General features: G+C 42.2%; 1 protein-coding gene and 1 long non-coding RNA gene across 3 annotated transcripts in view; one reads left to right on the top strand and one right to left on the bottom strand.

The window, feature by feature from the left end:
- Positions 1 to 19,577, bottom strand: part of Tnfrsf17 (TNF receptor superfamily member 17) — a 32,121-nt gene extending 12,544 nt beyond the window's left edge. The window contains exon 1 of one of the 2 annotated variants that reach the window (XM_050136347.1): positions 19,469 to 19,577. The gene's annotated coding sequence lies outside the window, so the exon portion shown is untranslated. The remainder of the gene's footprint in view (positions 1 to 19,468) is intronic. The other variant, XM_050136340.1, reaches the window with a different exon arrangement.
- LOC126498044 (uncharacterized) lies at positions 12,938 to 16,274 on the top strand. The gene is made up of 2 exons (XR_007590755.1): positions 12,938 to 13,277; positions 14,087 to 16,274. It is a non-coding gene; the product is annotated as an uncharacterized lncRNA (long non-coding RNA).
- Positions 19,578 to 21,208: the final 1,631 nt, after the last annotated feature.

Here is a 21,208-nt window from a genome sequence, read left to right as displayed (position 1 = left end):
TATAAAACTTCATACAGATGCATGTACACACATAAAAATAAACAAATAAGTCTTTCTATGTAGTGAACGGCAGGCTGGGTTCCACCACCCGGTTAGCTTTATACCTGAAATAATTACACGGAAACTGTATTTTTTTAAACACTGCCTGGCCTGGCCCATTAGTTATAACTTCTTATTGGCTAGCTCTTACATATTGATCTAACCCATTTCTATTAGTTTGTGTAGCCCACGAGGTGGCTTACCAGGGAAGATCTTAACCTGCGTCTGTCTGGAGTGGGAGAACCATGGCGACTGCCTGACTCAGCTTCTTTCTCCCAGAATCCTGTTCTGTTTAATCCACCCACCTAATTTTCTGTCCTATCAGGCCAAGCAGTTTTCTTTATTAGTTAACCAATGAAGGCAACAGATAAGATAAAGACCCACCTCCATCATTTCTGTTTAATTGAAAAAAACTTAAATGCAGGGGCTAGAAATGAGGTTCGGTTGGTAAAGTACTTGCCTAGCATGTGTAAGGGTCTCAGTTCAATCCCCTACTGTATAAATGGAGTGTGGTGGTAAGTGCTTGGAGCCCCAAAGCTCAAGAACTGGAGACATGAGAATTAGAGTTCAATCATTTCTGGCAAAGTGAGAGAAAGCCTCAGAAGCACAGCAGGCAGGCCAGGCTTCTGGGAGCAGCCTCAGGAGTGCAGGGGGCCGTGGCAACAGCAGTGGCCTCCAGAAATTATCCGACCACCTGTACCTAGGGGAGCGACCGTTGTATCTGTAGACATGCCTGCACCTGGAGGAGTGACCATCTGCACCTGTAGGCACCTGGAGGAACAATCGCCAAAGGCTCTGCCCTGCATACACCTGAAGAAGTGTTCAACAGAACCACAGCCCAACTACACCAACTGGAGGTAAAGGGACCCCCTGAAAAATAGGCTCCACCTGTTCTCATTGGAGGGAAAGATGGGTAGACAACAGGGTAAGAATAACTCAACAAAGTAAAGAGCAATACAGAACTACCAGAAACTAGTGGTTCTACAACAGCAAGACCTGAACACCTCAAAGCTGGAAAAAAAAAAAGCCAAGTAATATATAAAGGCAGACCTATCAGAATTATACCTGACTTCTCAATAGAAACAATGAAACCCAGAAGGTCCTGGTCAGGCATTATGTAGACACTAAGACACAACAAATGCTATATCCATCAAAGTTTTCAACCAACAAAGGTGGAAAAAAGAAGATATTCCATGACAAAGCCAGATTTAATCAATACCAATCCACAAATCCGGTCCTACAGAAAGTACTAGAAGAAAAAAATCCAACCCAAGGAAGTTAGCTACATCCACAAAAACACAGGCAATAGATAATTCCACACCAGCAAGTCTCAAAGAAGAGAAATCCACCATACAAAATACCACCACCACCAAAAACAAAAATAACAAGAATGAACAATCACTGGTCATTAATATCCCTTAATATCAATGGACTCAATTTATCTAAAAAAAGACATAGGCTAGGATGGAGAGATGGCTCAGTGGTTAAGAGCATTGTTCATTGCCTGCCCTTCTTTCCAAAGGTCCGGAGTTCGATTCCTGGCAACCACACAGTGGCTCACAGCCATCTGTCATGAGGTCTGGCGCCCTCTTGTGGCCTGCGGGAGGAAAAGACAGGCTAACAGATTGGATATGAAAACAGAATCCATCCTTCTGCTGCATACAAGAAACATACCTCAACCTCAAAGACAGACATTACCTCAGAGAAATAGGTTAGGAAAAGATTTTCCAGTCAAATGGACCTAAGAAACAAGCTGGTGTAGCTATCCTAATTTCTAACAAGATGGACTTCAAACTAAAATTAGTCAAAAGAGATTAATAAGGTCATTTCATATTCATCACAGGAAAACCATCAAGATGAATTCTCAATTCTGGACATCTTTCCTATTTGTAAAAGAAGCATTACTAAAGCTTAAATCACACATCAAGCCCCACACACTAATAGTGGGAAACTTCAACACCCCACTCTTACCAACGGACAGGTCTGCCAGACAGAAACTAAACAGAGAAATAAGGAAACTAATAGATATTATGAATCAAACTGGCTTAACAGACATATATAGAACATTTCACCCAAACACAAAAGGGTATACCTTCTTCTCAGCACCTCATGGATCCTCCTTCAAAATCAACCACATACTCAATAACAAAGCAAATCTCAACAGATACAAAAAAAAAAATTGGAATGACCCTCTGTGTTTTATCAGATTATCGGGGCTTAAAGTCAGAATTCAACAACAACACTAATTGCAGAAACCCCACAAGCTCATGGGAACTGAACAAAGCTCAGCTGAATCACCACAAACTGTCAAGAAAGAAATAAAGAAATTAAAGACTTCCTAAAATTCAGTAAAAATGACTGCACAACATACCCAAACTAATGTGATACAATGAAAGCAGTGCTAAGAGTAAAGTTCATATATGAAAATGCCTATATGAAAAAGTTGGGAAAATCTCACACTAGAGAATTAACAAAACACCTGAAAGCTCTAGAACAAGAAAAGCCAACTCACCCAGGAGGACTAGACGACAGGAAATAATCAAATTAAGAGCTGAAATCAACAAAATAGAAACAAAGAAAACAATACAAAGAATCAATAAAACAAAGAGTTGGTTCTTTGAGAAAATCAACACAATAGACAAACCTTTCTTCAAACTAACCAAAAGGCAGAGAGGGAATATTCAAATTAAGAAAACCAGAATTGAAAAGGGGGCCATAACAGATACTGAGAAAATCAAGAGAATTCTCAGGTCATACTTCAAAAATCTGTACTCGACAAAAGTTGGAAATTTAAAGGAAATGGACAATTTTCTGAATAAGTACCACATACCAAAATTAAGTCAAGACAAGATAAGCAAATTAAATAGACCTATAACCACTAAGGAAATAAAAACAGTCATCAAAAGCCTCCCAATCAAAAATAATCCAGGGCAGATGGTTTCAACACAGAATTCTACTAGAATTTCAAAGAGAACTAACACCAATGCTCCTCAAATTGTTCCACACAATAGAAATAGAAGGACATTGCCAAACTCTTTCTACGAGGCTATGGTTACCCTGATACACAAACCACACAAAGACACAATTAAGAAAGAGAATTACAGACCAATCTCCCTCATAAGCATAGATGCCAAAAACTCAATAAAATAATGGCAAACTGAATCCAAGAACTCATCAGAAAAAAATCATCCACCATGACCAAGTTGGCTTCATCCTAGAGATTCAGGAATGGTTTGACATATGAAAATCTGTCAATGTAATCCACCATATAAACAAATTGAAAGGAAAAAAAAAACACATGATCATCTCATTACATGCTGGAAAGCCTTTGACAAAATTCAACACCCCTTCATGATAAAGGTCTTGGAGAGAGCAGGGATACAAGATACATACATTCCTAAGCATAATAAAGGTAATATACAGCAAGCCAACAGCCAACATCAAACTAATGGATAGAAACTCACAGTGATCCCACTGAAATCAGGAACAAGACAAGGCTGTCCACTCTCTCCATATCTATTTAATCTAGTACTTGAAGTTCTAGCTAGAGCAGTAAGACAACAAAAGGAGACCAAGGGGATACAAATCAGAAGAGAAGTTAAACTCTCGCTATTTGCTGATGATATGATAGTATATATAACTGATCCAAATATTCTACCAGGAAACTCCTATAGCTGATAAACAGCTTCAGTAATGTGGCAGAATACAAGATTATCTCAAAAAAACAGTAGCCCTCCTGTATACATATGATAAATGGGCTGAAAATGAAATTAGAGAAGCATCACTGTAGTAGCAGGCCGCTTTTTTTTCCCTGGCCACCCAGACTCCCGAAATAATCACATAGAAACTATATTATTTAAATCACTGCTTGGCCAATCACTTAAGCATATTGCTAGCTAGCTCTTTTTTTCTTCTTCCTCTTTGCTAGCTAGCTCTTATATCTTTGGTTAACTTGTTTCTATCAATCTGTCTATCACTACTTGGCTGTGGCTTACCAGCAGGGTTCCAGCATGTCTGTCTCTTGTGGGTCTATATGGCTTCTCCCTGACTCCACCATCTTTCTCCCAGCATTCAGTTCAGTTTTCCCCATCTAGTTCTATTCTTCCTATCACAAGCCAACATAGCTTTTTTATTCATTAACCAATAAAAGCAACACATTTACAGAAGGACTTCCCACTTCACAATAGCCACACACAACATAAAATATCTTGGAGTAACTATAACCAAACAAGCAAAGGACCTGTATGACAAGAACCTTAAATCACTAAAGAAAGAAATCAGAGAAGACACCAGAAAATGAAGAGATCTCCCCTGCTCTTGGCTAAGTAGGATTAGCATAGTAAAAATGACAATCTTATCAAAAGCAATCTAAAGAGTCAAGCATGGGTGCTTAAAAAAAAGAAACGAAAATGGATATAGACTTTAGGAAAAATGAATAACTTAAAAATAATTAAGTAATGTCTTTAAAGAAAGAGCAACATAATATAAAAATAATAAGCCATGTAAAGATGGGAAATACACAGGGGGTCTGGATCCTGCATGGTATTTTGTTGACTTTGAATTTTTTTAAATATTTATTTATTATGTATACAATATTCTGTCTGTGTGTATGCCTGCAGGCCAGAAGAGGGCACCAGACCTCATTACAGATGGTTGTGAGCCATCATGTGGTTGCCGGGAATTGAACTCAGGACCTTTGGAAGAGCAGGCAATGCTCTTAACCACTGAGCCATCTCTCCAGCCCCAGACTTTGAATTTTTTGAATGCTAATGAGTAAATGACAGCTGCTGGAAGACAAGGGATTGTACAAGAAACTGCTGATAAACCACCCTAGATACTTTAGGGATGTCTTAACTTTAAAATGGAATTCTGAAAATGCATTGTGTTGGGGGAAAGGTTGTGTTTTTGTTTACACAGGAAATGGAAGGCTGTGGATTCCTTCAATTAATAGAGACACCAGATTTAATTGGGGAAGACATTCTAAAAATCATAAAGAAATAAACCTAGAAAAACTATGAGACAGATGATGGATATGCTGATCCCTGGACATGGGAACAGCTCTGAGACTCGATGACACATGACAAATCTTGTTGGCTACAGAGTCCTCATGACTATTACATGCCATCCTTTCATATGACATGGATAGAGGTTCTGTTATACAGTCCAAAAAAAACTTATGAAGTTGACGGATGTCTATTGCTTGCTCACACATAAAACAAAAAAAAAAAATCATCTTTGGCTGGCTTTTGTACAACACACAGTCCATACTTGCGTAATGAAGATCTGTATGTTACCTTTGAAAGTTTGTGTGTTTTCAGGACAAGGGGATCAGACAAAAATAAAAATGGGTGGCCCAGGTGATCCAGCCTTTCAGAGTGCCTCTGCTACAGTTTCCTTGGAGTTCTGCATCCAGAACAAGTTCAAGGTTGCTGACTGAGATGGTTCAGCCTCACAGACTACTCTATCCAGGACTTCAGATAAGACTTTACCATTACACAGAGACTGGACAACTCTAGTTTTCTAAGGACTTGACTATTATCCAAATTATCTCAGGATTTCTGAGGATGCAATCATCCCCAGACAACAAGAAGCAGTCTAGAGAACACAACACCTACATTCCTAAGAGATGGGGTGGGTAGTTTTTGATCATTTGGTGGGTTATGGATGTTTGTCATCATTTAGTAAGAATATAGGAATATGGTATAAAAAAAAACCCAACTATTTGAGCTAGAAAGATGGTTCAGAGGTTAAGAGCCCTGGCTGCTGCTGACTGTTCTTCCAGAGGTCCTGAGTTCAATTCCTAGCAACCACATAGTGGCTCACAACCATCTGTAATGAGAGCTGGTGCCCTCTTCTGGCCTACAGGAATACATGCAGGCAGAACACTGTTATATATAGTAAATAAATAAATCTTTTTTTAAAAAAAAAAAACAACTGTTCATCTCAAATATTTTACATTGGTATGTATTTTTATATTGATATAAATTTAAGGTTATTTTTGTTATACCATATATATCTTTCTACTCTTGTTTAAGCTATTGTAGCTACACAGCTTATTTAAAAATGTAATGTAAAGTTCTAGTACTTGAAAGCTATTATTGCAAGCTATTTAGGATTACTAAAAATGCACGTTAGTAGTTAGTCATCTATAACAATAAAACTTGTAGTCATGTTAGGTATATTTTCAAGGATAAACAGATATATATTTTAGATAGCTAGGTGATCTGCAAATGCTTCAGAAACATACAGAATGTGGCAGTTAGGATGTTTAATTACCTAAGACTTTTCATGACAGTGAGACATGTCTGCTCCTGGCAGCCCCAATCTACTTCATAAAAGGATAATAGGTATCAAAGAACCTCCATATGGAGTTCACTTTCATTGTTGCACAGCTAGATTTTTGGGAAAGAAACTTTCCTTGCCTCAACTGCTGGCAGTATGCTGTATGAACTAGACAAGCAGGACACAAAATCCTTCAAAATTCCTACTTTATAGAAAAATATGTCAGTTATTCTAGACTTGTATGCCAAATATAGATGCCCCAACATGACAGAGGAACCTTGGGTAACTGTTCAGGCAGTCAATTGCTTTGGTCATTTCTATAGTTTTGGAAGATACTTGATCTGCACTTCCTGTTTACTCAGGTAATATTATATCCTTCTAGGGTCTCTGATGGAGTTGAAGATGAGACAGTTGTAGTCATAGGTTTCCTTGTTACCAAATTCAGAAAAGAAATTTACATAAAAGATGTAAGGTTTATAAGATTGAGAAACATAAAAGCTTGCCAGGTGGTGGCAGCACACGCCTTTAATCCCAGCACTCGGGAGGCAGAGGAAGGCAGATTTCTGTGAGTTAGAGGCCAACATCATCTGCAAGAGCTAGTTTCAGGATAGGCTCCAAAAGCTACAGAGAAACACTGTCTCAAAAAAAAAAAGAAAGAAAGAAAGAAAGAAAGGAAAGAAATCTTAAACTAGCCCGGCAGTGGTGGCGCAGGCCTTTAATCCCAGCACTGGTCTACAAGAGCTAGTTCCAGGATAGACACCAAAGCTACAGAGAAACCCTGTCTTGAAAAAAAAAAGAGAGAGAGAGAGAGAAATCTTAAACTATTTATCTAAGAAAATGTTTTGAGGTCTAAAAAATATAATTTTGTGTTGGTAATACAAGTTAGGATAGAAAGTAAATTAGGTACACAATTTTGAATTCACCAAGATAGAATAGATGATGGAGTCTTTTCTCTGAATTTGCCAAATGCAAATGGACTGGACATTGTAAATATAATTCTTAGACGAAAAGGAGAAAATGCTGTAGAATATTTGTTTAATTATGCAAAGATGTGTTGCTGTTTTACCTTGCCTGCCTAAGTAAGGCATCTAATGGTCTAATAAAAAGTTGAACAGTCAATAGTAAAAGAAGAGGTATAGGTGGGACTTTCAGCAGAGAAAGTAAAGAAGAGAAAAAATTTAGGCTTGGTGAAGAAAGAAGAAGAGATGCCAGGGAGATGCTAGGGACCAGTCAAGCCAGTCTTGAAGCAGGAAAATAGGACACACAGAAGGAAAGAAATGTCAAAAGCGCTGAGGCAAAACAAAGATGAGTTGAAACAGGTCAAATTAAAAGAGCTAGTAGGACAAGTCTAAGCTAAAATGGAGCATTCATAATTAATAATAAGTCTCTACATCTTTATTTGGGAGCTGGTTGGCGGACCAAAGAAAATGCCAACTACACAGAACCACCAATCTAGAGGTAGCACTGTCCACAATAGGAGTGGCACTATCAGGAGGTGTGGCTTTGTTAGAGGAAGTGTGTCACTGTGAGGGTGAGCTTTGAGGTCTCATATGCTCAAGCTACTCTCAGTGTCACAGTCTAATTCCTGCTGCCTGCATACCAACATATAGCAGCTCCTTTCTGCCATGCTTCCATAGCATGGCAATGGACTAAACCTCTAAAACTGTAAGCTGCCACCTCAGTTAAATGTTTTCCTTTATAAGAATCACCATGGTCATGGTGTTTTACAACAATAGAAATCCTCACTAAGACAGAAGTTGGGCTAGGTGGTGGTAGTGCACACCTTTAATCCCAACACTCAGGAGGCAGAGGCAGGTGGATCTCTGTGTGTTCATGGTCAGCCTGATCTACAGTTCAAATTCTAAGACAGTCAGGACTACACACACACACACACACACACACACACACACACACACAAACCCTATCTTGAAAAAACAAAACGCAAAAAGCAAAAGACAGAAGTTGGTACCAGGGACTAGGGTATTGCTGTATTGAGCCTGACCTCTTTTTCATTTGGAGGAATTTGGACTTTGGTGATGTGGGATTCCCCTCTGTATGCTGTGAATACCATTGGCTAATAAAGGACTGCTTTGGACCTATAGGGGGCAGAACTTAGCTAGGTGTGGAAAACTAAACTGAATGCTGGGAGAAAGAAGGGCAGAGTCAAAGATAAGCCATGTAGCCCCACCAGAGACAGACATTGGAACTTTAGATGGTAAGCCACAGCCATGTGGCGATACACAGATTAATAGAAATGGGTTAAATTAATATGTAAGAGTTAGCCAATAAGAATCTAGAGCTAATGGGCCAAGCAGTGATTTAAATAATATAGTTTCTGTGAGATTATTCCAGGGCTGAGCAGCCAGGAACCAACAAGCGCATGCTATGACAGCTGCATGCCATACTCACACGTGTGTGGGTGCACACGCACATGACAAATATATGAATTTTGTGAAAGACTACGGTGGACTACTCTGCAAGGCTGTATCTCAAAACGGCTGAATATGTGTCTTCATTTTGATTCCTAAAGACAGAGTCTTGCCGGGTGATGGTGGCGCATGCCTCTAATTCCCACATTGGGAGGCAGAGGCAGGTGGATCTCTATGAGTTCAAGGCCAGCCTGGGCTACAGAGCTAGTTCCAGGACAGGCTTCAAAGCTACAGAAAAACCCTGTCTCGAAAACAACAACAAAAAACCAAAACAAAAGAAAGCAAAAACAAACAAACAGGAAAAAAAAGGCAGGGTCTCACTATGTAGCCCTGGCTGATGTGAAACTTGAGATGTACTCCAGGCTGGACTCAAACTCATAGAAATCCACCTGCCTCTGCCTAACAACTGCTGAGACTAATGAAGTATGCCACCACCACACTTAATCCCAAATAAATTTTTTCAGATAAACAGTTAAAAAAAATTAAAGGCCTGGGTGTGTACCTCAGTTGGTAGCATCTGCCCAGTGCCCCATGAAATCATGGGTCAGCTCCTTTGTCCTGCACAAAGCAGGCCTGGCTACACAGACGGATGTAAAAGTAGGAAGTTCAGAAATTCAAGATCATCCTCAGTTTGAGGCCATCCTGAGTACATGAAACCCTGTTTTAAAATAAATTCAGTACATTACATTTAAAGACACAGAAAAGTACCCAAACCTCCCTTAATAAAAAAAGCAAAGAGAGATGACTTTGCAAGTAAATTCTAAAGCTATCCATAGGACACAAAATGTGTATGTTCTTTATTCCAAAAGGAGATAAGAAAAAAAGAAGAAGAAGCCTATTTTTCTTATGAAATTTAGCTAAAATCCTAAATACAATATTCACTAACTAAACCTAAGAGGTTTTAACAGGGCTGGAAAGATGACTCAGCTGCCAGGCCTGAGAAGTTGAGTTCAGTCCCCAGAATTAAAATGCTGTAAGGAGAGAACCAACTTCTGCAAGTTGACACATACATGCACACACACACGCATATGCACGCACATGCATGCACACATACACATGTACCCATTTTAAATATAAATATAGCAAGTAGTCCCTCCTTATCACATGGTTTCACTTTCTGTGTCAGTTGCTCATGGTCAATTGTGGAAAATATTAAGTGGAAATTCCAGAAGCAAGTAGCAAGTTCTAAATTACATGCCATCTTGTTAAGATTCATGAGATATTATCCTGTTCTTGCCCAATACAGTGTATTTGTGATGTGTACACTACCTGCCCATTAGTTACTTGGTAACCTTCCCAGTTTGACTGGACATCACAATAGCTGTGACAGAGGTGCCATAACATGTTCTCTAAGTGACAAGATAAAGTACAGAATGAGCACACAGTACTCACAAGACTTCTATTACCACACATCAGCTACTGCTCATCTCTGTATCTAATTTATAAGTTGAACCTTAGCTACAGACAACCCCTGGGGATCCTGCATCACATCCCTCTAGATCTGCCTTCTAGTATCTTCCTGTCAGCCGTTACATCTGCCTCTTAGGGCCTCTGTTGTCACTTGCTCTTCCCTTGGGTTCATCAGTTCTCACATGGCATGTTTTTCTTTCACAGTTACGTTTCGTTTGGTCTTTATAGTATTGGGGTCAATCACAGATCTAGCACACGCCAGGCCAGAACTCTGCCACTGACCTATACAGCCCAGGCCTTCTCATGTGTTTCCATCTCATACTAGATTAGAGCCCATCCTAAAGGCTTCATCTTAACTGACATTATCTAAAAAGACTCTGTTTCCAAACACAGGTAACAGGGTTCGAGCTTCCACAATACCTTCTGAGAAAACCAGTTCAGTCATAACCATCTTGACTCGGGGATGCACGTGTAGCTGATCACACACCAAATCTGCCACTGTGGGTCAGTACACTGATGGGCTAAGAGGGGAATCCTATCTACCACAATTACTACAGAGAAGATATCTGGCATCTGCTAGTGTGTCTAAACCTTATCTCTTCACAAACTCAAAGAACCCTAGTAAGCTCCAGGAAGTCCACTTGGATTCACTCCGAACAGCATCTCTCCAGGTACAAAAGGCACCAGAGGCTCCACAGAGCCTGGACAGTGGCGGGGCACTACTGCAGGATGTGGCCAGCTCCCCAGTTTTCTAAGGTCCTCCAAGATTCCAACACCCCCAGATGACCAAGAAACAGTCTCAAGAATTTGGTGCCCTCATTCCCCTTACCTGACACCCCTAACTCCTCACCTTTTTAATAAACCAAACGGAAGAAATACTAGCATTCAGGCACCTGGCCCACCCCTGGAGACCTGGCAGAGTGCACACCCCTGCATGCAGGCCCAGTATGCAGGCAGTACTCTGACCAGCTCAGAGTCCTATGGTTGCTACGTCACTATATAGTCTGTGTGCACGTGATATATCCCCCTTTAGGAGACAAGCTCCCAGCCTAGTGTACAAGAGCTAGTTCTAAAACAGGCACCAAAACTATACAGAGAAACCCTGTTTTGGGGGGGGGGGGCTCCACCCATTCACTCCTATAGTTTTTTAGACTATAACAGTATTATTCAGCGCAGTGTTCTGAAGGCCAGCATGATGGCTGACAGGGTAGAGGAAATGGTTTTTGGAGACACGGTTTCTCCATGTAGCCCAGGCTGCTCTGGAACTGACTCTGTAGACCGTACTAGTCTCAAACTTACAGAGCTCCGCCTGCCTCTGCCTCCCAAGTGCTAGGATTAAAGGCATGCACCACCACCACCTGTCTGTGTCCTTGACCACGTTATGAAGAAGCTGGACTTGAAGAGTGACAAGCAGCTAGGTTTCCAAGAATGTCTTAATCTTATTGGTCATTTGTCCATGCATTGCCACCATCTCTTCCATCAAGTGTTGCAGGAGCGAATCTAATCCTCCCCTTTCCTCTCCGACCTCCTAGTCATTACTTCCTCATGTGGCCCACACCAGCACTCTACCCACCATGCCCACCATGCCCCACAGCAGCCTCCTGGTGATAAAAATCAAGTGTCTTCTTTTAATGCCAAAAACAAAGCTGGACTGAGAGGGTCGGGTCAGCAGGTAAAGAACTTGCCTTGTGCCGGGTGGTGGCGGAGTCGAGCCTAACTGTGTAGAGCAGGCTAGCCTTGAACGCAAAGATCTGCCCGTGTCTGCCTGAGTGCTGGGACTGAAGGCATGCGCCACCATGCCCAGCGTCAGAGCACTCACCTGAGCTTGTCAGTCACCTCCACACACGTGCACCTGACCTGCACACATACAAACTCACAAAATGTTATGTCAAAAATTAAATATTAAGATCCAGATTGTGGCGGCGCACATGTTTAATTCAAACACGAGGCAAGCAGACCTTTGAGTTTGAGGCCAGCTTGGTCTACAGAGAAACCCAGTCTCAAAAAACAAAACAAAAGAATAGGAACAAACAAAAATAAGGAATACTAAGTGGATGTGCCTATAATTTCAGCACCTTGGCACTCTGGAGAAGTTAGAAGTCATTCTGAGCTACGTAATGACACCTTGTCTCCAAACAGCCAGCCAAGCAAGGTGATCGGCACCTTAAATTCCAGCACTTGGGAGGCAAAGGCAGGTGGATCTTTGTGAGTTCAAGGACAGCCTGGTCGACAGAGCAATTTCCAGGACAACAGCCAGGGCTACACAGAGAAGCTCTGTTTTAAGAAAAAGAAAAAAAAAAAAAAGAATAATACTGGTTGCTCTTGTAGAGGACCCAAGTTCAGCTCCCAGCACCTACAAAAACCCTTAACAGTTCCAAGAGATCTGATGCTTTCTTCTGCTCCAAGAGCACCAGGCACACGTGTTCCACACACTTACAAACAAGCAAAACATCTGTAATCCCAACCTCCATCTTTAGAGGCCCCTCCTTTGTGCCCGTTGAACCTTGACCCCTCCCCAGGAAAGGTCAAGACCACTCCCACAGGCTATTGAAACTGCTCCCCAGAAAATAAACACGTGGTTTTCCCTCTTCCTCTCCTGGTCTAGACCACTGCTTTCTCAGGGGCCAACTGAGAGCGCAGACATCTAATTAAACCTGGATCTCTTTTAATTTGGGTTTATTTAATCTGATCGGGATTATTCACATCAGCAGAGAGACTTGTGTTACGAAATATTCCTAACAACATTCATAAACAAAGATTAAAAAAACAAAATAATTTTTTAAGTCAAAAACAAGTCATCATTGAATCATCACAAAATGCTTTCATCCAACACTTTTGACTACACTAAACATCCTTTTTATACAGGACCCTGTGACCTTTATGACATGGTTGTGTGTTGATCCTCCTGTCCACAAGTGCAATCAGCTGTGCCTCTGTGAGCCACAAGCCCTAAGGCTAGAATTTCCCTCTGGGGAAAACTTGAGCCTTCACTCTGCTCAACCACAGGAACAATGAGTTTGCTGATCTCTGCCAGAAGCTCAGGAGGGCACTGTTCCTGCTCACTGTGCCAAGACGCAGAAACCCTGTCTGGACATCAGCAAAGAGGAAGGCTGACAGGTTTGGGCCGTTACCGCAGCTCTCTCTCTCTCTCTCTCTCTCTCTCTCTCTCTCTCTCTCTCTCTCTCTCTCTCTCTCAGAAGGCCAGCGTGGGGCGGGGTGGGGCGGGGTGGGGGAGCAGACCCTGTTTATGTTTGTCTGTAGAGGAGGCAGCTGGAGACTAAAGCTGTCTGGGCTGTAGTCGGCAGTCAGGAAGTGAAACTGATGGCCCCACATCCAGAGGCAGAGTCCTCATGGGGAAATGCCAGGAAACCTAGTGCCCCGCTCTTGGCAATGCTCATCACTGGGGCTTTCTTTTTTGCTGTTTTATTTTTCAGTCAGAGTATCCTGTAGCCCACACTGGAATAGGTAGTGGGGAATGTCTAAGCTCCTTACCCTCCTGCCTCTGCCTCCCAGGTGCTGGGATCACAGGGAATCGCCACTACTACCATTTGTTTGTTTGTTTTGTTTTGTTTTCTGAGACAATTTCTCTGTGTAGTTCTGGCTCTCCTGGAACTTGCTGAATATGTGTGTGTGTGTGTGTGTATGTGTGTGTACATATATATTAATATATTCAGCTGGTTTGGGAGTTGGACAATGGCTCTGTACTTCTCTAAATCCAAGCATGCTGTTAAAAGGAACATTTAGAGGTTCTGTCTCATATCAGGAGCCATCTGGTATGGGACAGAAGGAAGACTTTAGGGAAAATTTTACTTTCTTCATGCCTATTTTGTCTATATCATATTCTTCATTGAATGCATGTATATATGAATGATATTTAAGTTTTCCACAATGAACAATAGAATTTCCTACAAATCCATTTCCTGCAGTAATCTTTGAAGTTTCCAGGAAGAAGATGGGGCCCCACAGCAACAAATCCACCTAGATGAGATGACATCATGACTCAGACAGCGCTACTATAAGACCGCTTTTTTGGGTACCAGCTGCTGAAATGGCGCACTTTCTCATGACGTTCTGGCCATAACTCCAAATAAGAACTTTGGAGAAAATCCTATCAACTGCTTGGAAATTGTTTGCAACTATACCAGACAGTAATTTTGAAACGTAACCATCACTTTACTTTTGCAGGATCCCATCCTGCAAACATGCCGCCATGACAGCGGGAAGCAATTCTAGAGGACAATGTCACCTATCCCAAAAAAGTTTGTCCTTAGGGTTGGGAACAGTGTTTAGGGGTTGTTTATTATTATTTGTACTAAATAGAGGGTTGGGGTGAAAACTGTTTGTACAAAAAAAAAAAAAGGAATAATAATAGTGGGTAATAGAGTGAATATTTGTGAGCTATTATTCATGGATAATTTACATTGGTATAGTTTTTGTATACTGATACAAGTTCAAATTATATTTGTTATTTTTGTTTACATTATTTGTATACCTATGCAAAGTTATTCTGTCAGATTGCATATATGCATGTTTCTACTTCTGTTTAGGACATTTTGTATATTGATACAACTTTTAGAATATATTTTCATATTGCATTATATATTACTCCTACCTCTGATCAAGATATTCATACATTATTTACATTTTGAGGTCATTTCCTTATTTGTTGCACATTTTTAACAGATTATTTAATATTCTGACATGAAGTTTTAGTCTTTACGTTATACATGTATTAAATATTATAGGTCAATAGTTGCTCATGTTTGTTGTACATACAGTCAGATCAATTAGGTTCTTTGATGGAGGAAGGTCATCGGTTAATTATAATAAAGAAACTGCTTGGCCCTCATAGGTTAAAACATAGGTGGGAGGAGTAAACAAAACAGAATGCTGGGAGAAGAGGAAGTGAGCTCAGATGCTATGCTTCCCCTCTCTGGGCCAGACGCAATGAAGCAAGCTGCCAGGTCAGACATGCTGAATCTTTCCCGGTAAGCGCACCTAGTGGTGCTTCATAGAATATTAGAAATGGGTTAGGTCAATATGTAAACAGTGTTTAAAAGAATACAGTGTCCGTGTAATTATTTCTGGGCATAAGCTAGCAGGCGGCCGGAAGTGGAGGTGGCAGGAATGCAACCCACAGCTCCTACAACAGTTCTTTAGATACACAGAGATTATATTCTGTCTAGATAGGTAATCTTCAAACACTATAAGGATCTGTAGAACATGGCATTTAAATAACTTAGGGTTCTGTTGACATGACACTTGATTCTATTCCTGAGAGAATGTTGAGCACCAAAGACACTCCACTTGGAGTTTGTTTTCTTCTTGGCACAATTGGGCAAGCAACTGCCCATACCTCAACCACTGACAAGTACATGGCATCCAGAAATGAATAAGCAGCACACAAGGAAAAAGACTGTTAAATCCTGCCAAGACAGGGTAAGATGGTTCTGAAAAGTTTCCTGCCTCTGAAAATGGTCTGTCAGTTATGCTAGGCCATAGCCAAAGTTGGTTGCTTCAACATTACAAAATGAGACTTTGGGTGATTGCTCAGGTAACTAATTGTCTCCAAAATATATTGCTCACTTTGGAAGCTGCTTGATTGTACCTCCTGCCTGCTCAAGTAATATTATCTCCCTTCTCAGGCCTTCAATGGGGTTGAAGATTAGATAGTCGTAGTTACTGTACTCTAATGATCTAGCCAAGCCATTTCCTATACAAGACTTAGACTCCATAGGACAGAATGTTTATTAAAACATTTAGCATGTGTTCCTTGCTCTTTATTGTTTATGCTGATTGTAATTCTAATTATACTTGATATCTGTTCCTAGTGTATATAGTTTTGTATTGGGTTTGGAACTCTCTTATTTAAACAAAAGGGGGAGGTGCTATGGGAGCACATTCTGCTCCTTCAGCCAATAGCTTTTGAGATACCAGCCCACTTGGGTGTGCTCTCTTATACTGTAAAAGCAGCTGTAAATATGCACCCACTATCTTTGTTCCGGCTCCCACTTCTGGCTGCTAGAATCTGTTCCTGTGTGCACAGAGAACTGTGATCTAGAACAGTCATCTGTAAGTTTTTCCCTTAAATAAATAACACTTTATTATTCATAATTCTGAACTGGTGTGGGATTGTTTTGTGACTTCCATCATCACTTAAATATAAATTAATAATAATTTTTAAAAGAAAGCTTTTATTTCACAACAGATAAAGACTGTTGCTAAAATTCCTAACTGGGACAAAATGCAGAAAATAAGGAACTATGGGTGCCCAAGTCCAACTAATATATCTGCAGTGCAATCCCTACACCTAAAGCTCAGGGAGAATCACAGAAGAGGGGTGAAATCTCAACAATATGGTTGCCTGTAGAAAATCAGCATAACGACAACAGCAGTCAGTGTACCGAAGTGGATCGAGTTCTACGTAATCCCACTCGATGATAAAGAACTACAAATGGGGCTGGAGATGGCTCAATGGTTAAGAGCACCGGCTGCTCTTCCAGAGGTCCTGAGTTCAATTCCCAGCAACCACATGGTGGCTCACAACCATCTGTAATGAGATCTGGCATCCTCTTCTGGCGTGTGAGCATACATGGAGGCAGAATGTTGTATACATAATAAATAAATAAATAAATAAATAAATAAATACAAATAGTCAGTGATTGCTGAGAGGGGACAACTTCTGCACAGAATGTCAAGTCCCAGGTGGTCAACCTGAGACACAAGTTCATACCAGCAAAGCTACATAAACTCAGTATGTTACATGTGTGCATATATGTGTGTATCATATAGGAATAATAATTAGAGAACACATTATAAATTTGGGTTTGTGGGTTTTTTTTTTTTAAGACAGTCTCACTATTTAACCTTGACAGGCCTAAAACCAGTTATATAGACCAGGCTGACCTCCAACTCACAGAGATCTGCCTGCTTCTACCTCCTGAGTGCTGGGAGTAAAGATAGATACAGGCCAGCCACCATGCCCCAGTAAGACCATGAGTTTGGGGAGGAGAAAATGAGAGAAGTTTGGAAGGGAAAGAGGTAGTGGAAATAATGTAGATGTAGTAACGTCTCAAAAATAATCAAATTAATTTTTTTTTGTTTTTTTGAGATACATTTGTATATCCTTGGCTGTCCTGGAACTTGCTCTGTAGATCAGACTGCCTCAACCTCAGATACCTACCTGGTTCTGGCATTAAAGGCATGTGCCACCACTGCCAAGCTGAAATAAAGACTTTCAATTGGCTGTGTCTGAGGGGTCATCTCTGGTGGGCTCCCTGTAACACACCCCCGGATTTTGGCATTAGAGGAGAGCCTCCACATTTCATTCCTGTGGTGCTGGAGAGAAAACCAAAGCCTTGTACGTGGAGGACAAGCGCTCCCTCTCCCAGCCCGATAGGAGTTTTTTGTATCTAACCCGAAACATCTCAACTGTGAGAGTCCAGTTAGTGGAGGCAAAACACAATGCTTCATGAAAACAAACAAACCGCTTAGTAACAAGTGTGCACATATTGGTCCAGGAAGCTTTAGAAGTTACATGCTCCCACCTATTTAGTTAGAATTGAATTATAGAAGCATACGTTCATTGTGAACAAACAAAACTTGCAATAAACACTGTTTGTCTGGTCTGTTAATTGGAAATCAGCCAATCTTTCTTCCCGGCAATTATCAACAGCCTCTAATTGGCCTGCTGAAAATGAAGGCAATCTGGCTCCTAGTTTTGGTGCTGTTATTAGTTTATTAAATATTAGCAGTATTTAGTAACAGCTTTGAGGATTAGCACCCACCAGCTGGGCTAATCTGACAGCACAATTTCAACCCCAAAGAAACAGAAACTAATTATATTCATGGGGATTAAGTAAAAACTAAGAATGTTTTTCTAAGCACTGAACTAATATGCCACCTCCCTCTCTCTACCACCAAGGTTGTTGAAGCCATGTTCTTGCTCCAGGGAGTGTGGATAGAAAGGCTCTAAAGAGTGGGTGGGAGGTCTAGCTCAGGCAGTAGGACTCATGTAACCACATTAGGGAGGCTTGGTGGTGCAGGCCTGCAGTCCCAGTGCAGAGGAGGTAAAGGCAGAAAGAACAGAAAGGCCAAGGTCATTCCCCACCTGAACAATGAGTTCAAGGCCAGCATATGTTACTGGAGACCCTGTCTTTTAAAAGAAAAGATGGGGCTCAGCATTAAGATAGAGGACCGAGTTCAATCTCCAGGACCCTCATAGTAGAACAGAAGAGCATCAACTCCCACATGTGTGTGGTCGCTAGCACACATGCATGCAGGCACAAGACACAATAAATGAATAGCATTTTTAAGAAAAATTTTAAGCCAGGCGGTGGTGGCTCACGCCTTTAATCCCAGCACTCGGGAGGCAGAGGCAGGCTGATCTCTGTGAGTTCGAGACCAGCCTGGTCTACAAGAGCTAGTTCCAGGACAGGCTCCAAAACCACAGAGAAACCCTGTCTCGAAAAACCAAAAAAAAAAAAAGTTTTAAGATTTATTTTTTTATCATGTATACAGTGTTCTGTTTGCAAGTGTGCCTGCACCCTAGAAGAGGGCGCCAGATCTCATTACAGATGATGGTTGCTGTAATATGCTGGCCTGGTCTGTCACCTAGGTACCCTGTCACTTTAAGAGACAATCCCCACCCACTCCCAACCTCCTCCTTCCACCAAGGCAAGTGAATCTCCCACCTCCTCTCCAGCCTCTGTCTGTCCCTCTTCTAAAGAGGTAACTACTACCTCTCCTTCTCCCCTCACCCCCCCATCTGCCTTTCTTCTGGAGAGACAGCTTCTGCCTCTCTTCTTCTTCCCCCTCTTCCCCTCCCCCTTTTCCCTTTCCTTTCTCCCTCCATAGCCCTCTAAAATAAGTTCTATATTCCAGCTCTCTCTGTATTGTGTATCTATGTATCTCTCTCTATCCTGCGGAGGCCTCAGGCCACCCACCAGGGGACCCACTGAGACCTCAGGTTACCTGCCGCTGCCTCTCATGGGACTGGGTTACCCAGTGTTATGAATGATAACATTGGTGCCGTGGACTCAGCAGGCTACCCTTGCAGCTGAGGACTGATAGGAATCCTATAACTCTTCTAACTCTTATGGTCACTTTTCCAACTTAAAATCACTGGAATTCTGCACCCAAGGTAAATGGTAGGTTCCTCCCACACATCTGGCCATGCCTCCTTGAGTATGCAATCATAAAATGTAAAACTGGCCCAGTACTAGTCAACCACTTGCCCGTTGAGCTTAAAGTCCCTTGCTTGGGCCTCCAACTCCACATGATGACATAGGGGTTCAGTTTGTGCCTACCTGTTCTCACGGCCCCTGGACTTTGAGTGATAACCAAAGTTCAGGTTGAGCCACAGTCCATGCTGAAGTTCTGGGATGCTGGAGTTGTCTCTGAATCTTCTTGCCTTACTCATGGAGACTGCGGCCAACTCCCCCACGCCCTCAGATATCAAGCTACATAGCTGCCTATTATCAGCTTACTTTCTGCCAGTGATTATTAGTTGGAAATGCAGCCTCCTTTTCTACGTTTTTCTGTCTGCTCTTTGATCCAGGCACGTAATCACACCCATCAAACCCAAACTGTTGCGCTGCTGCCATGCCCTGCTCCATCTCCCTGACTCGGGCCCAGCTCCCGGCTTGGTGGTTTAACAGGCAGCCCGTCCCACTGCCCCCAGCCCACACAGTGGTGGAATCTGTCTCTCTTCTCTTCATGGAGCCCTGTTTCTGCCACTGCTGCACTGTGGGCGAAAATCCTAAACCTGGACATTCTACCAGCCCAATTCCCAACTTTCCATCAGCCTGCCGGGACAATTGGTAAGATCACCTCTGCCCTAGCACTGCAGCCACAAGCGGTGCTTTTGGATCTACCTTTTCGGGATACTGTTCCCTTTCGGCCGAGTGCCTCTCGGCGACTGCCTTTCTCAGGTTCTCCCCTAACACTGTGCTCACTGAGTGGTACTGAAAGACCTGCATAAATCCAGACCCCCCCTAGCAGGAAAAAAATAGAGCCAAAAATCTAAGCAGGGAAAAAAAGAATCAGAAATCTAGGATTAGCCGGTTCAGTGACTGTGTTTCAGGAAGTAGCTGAATATAAAGTTAGATTATAATCTTGAGAAACAGGGAGTTTCCTCCTTGTGATTATCATTGGTATTTTTGGAATACTCTGTTTCAGGAACTAGCTGATTATAATCTTGAGAAACAGGGAGTTGTCCCCTTGTGACCATCACTGGTATTTTTGGAATTTTCTATGATGCCCTCCCTACCTCTTTGGGTTACTGGGCTGTGGTTTCTTCCCTTCTTCTCCCAGTTACTCAGGGTCGAACTCTTCCCCTGCATGGGTTATGAGTCTAGGTGTTATGGTTTTCTGTCTCTTTAAGAGACAAACCACGCCCACTCCCTCCCCCATCCGCTGAGGCAGGCTGATCTTCAGCTTCAGGCCTGAGCTCTCTCTCTCTTTCCCATCTTCCTCTCGGAGAGGCAGCTTCGCTTCTGCCTCTCTCCCCACTTCTCTGCTTCCCCCTTCTCTGTCTCTTTCTCCTTCTCTCTCTCTCTCTCTTTCTCTCTCTGTCCCCCCCCCTTCACCCTTCCTCCTCCATAACCTACTGAATAAATATTCAACCTCACTCTGCATGGAGTGCCTATCCATGCCTCTGTCTCCTGCACTCCAGCCACGTGTCTCCCTGCCTGGGACCAGCCACTGCTCGGGACCGGCAGCCATTTCTGCCTGGGACTGGCTGCTCCCAGGGCCCCGCTGCCTCCCACCACATGGCCTGCCACCACCACTCAGGCCACCACTCTGAGACTGGCAGCCATCTCTGCCTGGGACTGGCTGCTCCCAGGGTCTGCTGCCTGCCGCCACATGGCCTGCTACCACCATTTGGGACCTACAGCATTTCTGCTGCCAACTGCCACCAGAGACCTTCAGCATTTTAAAAAATATATAAAGCTCAGCCCCAGTGCACTGGCTCCCATCTTGTCAATTAAACCTCGTGTGATTGCAGCAAGGACAGTATCTCGTGAGTTACTGGGGGGGGGGGGGGG

Source organism: Alexandromys fortis, unplaced genomic scaffold (genome assembly GCF_014885135.2).
Source record: "Alexandromys fortis isolate MF-2015 unplaced genomic scaffold, M_Fortis_MF-2015_v1.1 scaffold_29, whole genome shotgun sequence".
Lineage (NCBI taxonomy): Eukaryota > Metazoa > Chordata > Mammalia > Rodentia > Cricetidae > Alexandromys > Alexandromys fortis.
The sequence above is the reverse complement of the archived record's forward strand: the minus strand, read 5'-3'. Positions and strand labels throughout refer to the sequence as shown.